Source organism: Bison bison, unplaced genomic scaffold (genome assembly GCF_000754665.1).
Source record: "Bison bison bison isolate TAMUID 2011002044 unplaced genomic scaffold, Bison_UMD1.0 scf7180017864227, whole genome shotgun sequence".
Lineage (NCBI taxonomy): Eukaryota > Metazoa > Chordata > Mammalia > Artiodactyla > Bovidae > Bison > Bison bison.
The window spans coordinates 3,792,223-3,795,147 of record NW_011494799.1 but is presented as its reverse complement, the minus strand read 5'-3'; the positions used below and the strand labels follow the sequence as shown (position 1 = coordinate 3,795,147).

At 41.2% G+C, this 2,925-nt stretch overlaps 1 pseudogene; it reads right to left on the bottom strand.

The window, feature by feature from the left end:
* Positions 1–2,135: 2,135 nt before the first annotated feature.
* Positions 2,136–2,631, bottom strand: LOC104992887 (annotated as a pseudogene).
* Positions 2,632–2,925: the final 294 nt, after the last annotated feature.

The window sequence follows — 2,925 nt, the reverse complement described above, 5'->3', positions numbered from 1 at the left end:
GTGCTTTGAGTGTTCAGTTCATCCCCAAAAGGTGCGAGTGAACACATGTGGTAGAGAGAGAGAGAGAGAAAGAGAGAGAGATTTCTTCTTATTATCTCTATTGCATATAACATTTGCAAGTTTATAAGCCACAAACACAGCTTACATGTATTTCTTAGTCTATTAGATTACAATTCAGCTCTCCTCCCATAAAGATACAATGACAAAAAAACAAAGTTAAACAAATACAGGCATTTCTCCTAAATTCTCATGGGTTGTAGAATCCACCAGTTTTCATTACAGTATTGCCATTATATACACAGAGGCTCCTGCATTTGGCTTATTGAGGAAACGACCTGCTGCCCAGGAGGTAAAGGCAAAGATAATCATGGTTTTAGGTTCTAGTCCTACAGCCATGGGCTTCCCCAGTGACTCAGCAGGTAAGAATCCACCTGCAATGCAGGAGACGCAACAGACGCAGGTTCAATCCTTGGATCAGGAAGATCTGCTGGAATAGGAAATGGGAACCCACTCCAGTATTCTTGCTCGGAAAATTCCATGAACAGGGGAGCCTGGCTGGCTACAGTCCATGGGGTCACAAAGAGTCAGGCAAGACCCAGCACACAGCTCTCTTACAGTCTTATCCAATAGCCTCTTACCTGTTGGAGTCTATCCAGTGATGTTCTGGTAAAGGTTTAATAACCAGTTCTCTTAAAAAATATAGACATATATGTATGCACATAAGTTTATTATGAATTTTACCTATATGAATGATATATAACAACATATGTATAATATATAACATACAAAATTGTTGTTGTTCAGTTGCTCAGTTGTGTCTGACTCTTTCCAACTCCATGGATTGCAGCACAGTTGCAAAATACTCTGTTACAAATTTCATATTGCCAATTGATTCTCATAGAATACTTTTGTTGATATTTTCCTGAATCTAACATATCCATAACCAGCCTGTAACTGCAGTAGAGATGATTGAATGTAGTTTCAACATGAATGCTGGTAGATGCTTTCTTTTCTTTTAGCAGGAAATATGAAGGTGAAATAACCAAGATATGTATGGAAATTCCACTTACTCCTTCTCTTCCTGAATCAGACAATAGTCTTCAAATAGTAGAAAGAATATTGTCTTAATTACTTGTGCAATTCACAAGCTAACAGATAAAGAAAAATTTAACACATTTTAAATTTAATCTGCACTGGTTCCAAATAGGAAAAGGAGTTTGTCAAGGCTGTATATTGTCACCCTGTTTATTTAACTTATATGCAGAGTACATCATGAGAAACGCTGGACTGGAAGAAGCACAAGCCGGAATCAAGATTGCCGGGAGAAATATCAATAACCTCAGATATGCAGATGACACCATCTTTATGGCAGAAAGTGAAGAGGAACTCAAAAGCCTCTTGATGAAAGTGAAAGTGGAGAGTGAAAAAGTTGACTTAACATTCAGAAAATGAAGATCATGGCATCCAGTCCCACCACTTCATGGGAAATAGATGGGGAAACAGTGGAAACAATGTCAGACTTTATTTTTCTGGGCTCCAAAATCACTGCAGATGGTGACTGCAGCCATGAAATTAAAATACGCTTACTCCTTGGAAGGAAAGTTATGACCAACCTAGATAGCATAATCTCTTTGCCAACTAAGGTTCGTCTAGTCAAGGCTATGGTTTTTCCTGTGGTCATGTATGGATGTGAGAGTTGGACTGTGAAGAAGGCTGAGTGCTGAAGAATTGATGCTTTTGAACTGTGGTGTTGGAGAAGACTCTTGAGAGTCCCTTGGACTGCAAGGAGATCCAACCAGTTCATTCTGAAGGAGATCAGCCCTGGGATTTCTTTGGAAGGAATGATGCTAAAGCTGAAACTCCAGTACTTTGGCCACCTCATGTGAAGAGTTGACTCATTGGAAAAGACTCTGATGCTGGGAGGGATTGGGGGCAGGAGGAGAAGGGGACAGCAAAGGATGAGATGGCTGGATGGCATCACTGACTCGATGGACATGGGTCAGGGTGAACTCCGGGAGTTGGTGATGGACAGGGAGGCCTGACGTGCTGCGATTCATGGGGTCGCAAAGAGTTGGACACAACTGAATGACTGATCTGATCTGATAAATACTTTTCCCACTGTGTATCACTTTCTTTTTTTTTTAATGATTAATTGATTTATTTAAACAATAGTACATATAGACATCATTGTCAGACTTAATATGAGATGTTAAATGTTTGATCCAATTTTCCTTCCTGGATAAGTTTTTCTTTCCTATCTCTGTCAGTTTTGAAAACATAACACCAGAAGATGAGGGGCCCAATTCCAAACAGAGCCCCTAAGAGGGAGATCTTGGTATTGGGTCTGAAATTGGGATAGATATTTGCTGATCTTGGGTAGGTCCAACGAACCAAGGCAGGATCTTCAATAACCCCTCGGCAACTAGGGTCGTAGTGCTGAAGCTGGTATTCCCGTTTAAGCCGGGATCTTATGGCCAATCGCTTGGCTTGTGCTTTCCGGGTTTCAGAAGATATGTCGTATTCAGCTGGGTCGAGGGTAGTAGGTAGGCTGGCCAAGCGCGATGCCTTATACTTGGGGAACGACATCTTGACGACCTGGCGCAAAACCGCGCTTGCCACAATCACTTTCTTAAGTCTAGAAAACCAGCAAAATAATAAACGAGTCAGCTCGGTGTGCCATGACGACCTGGAGAGGCGGGATGGGAGAGGGAGAGGGAGGCTCAAAGAGGGAGGGGATATATGCATCCATATAGCCAATTCATGTTGCTGTATGGAAGAAACTAACACAACATTGTAAGGTAATTGTAGCCCAATTTAAAAACTTTTCATAAAAGATAAGAAGTCAAGTTCATGAAAGACACGCCTGCCTGGCCCCAGTGTATCTAATTCCATGTACTTTGTGTATTTTTAGCTTTTCCTGATGTC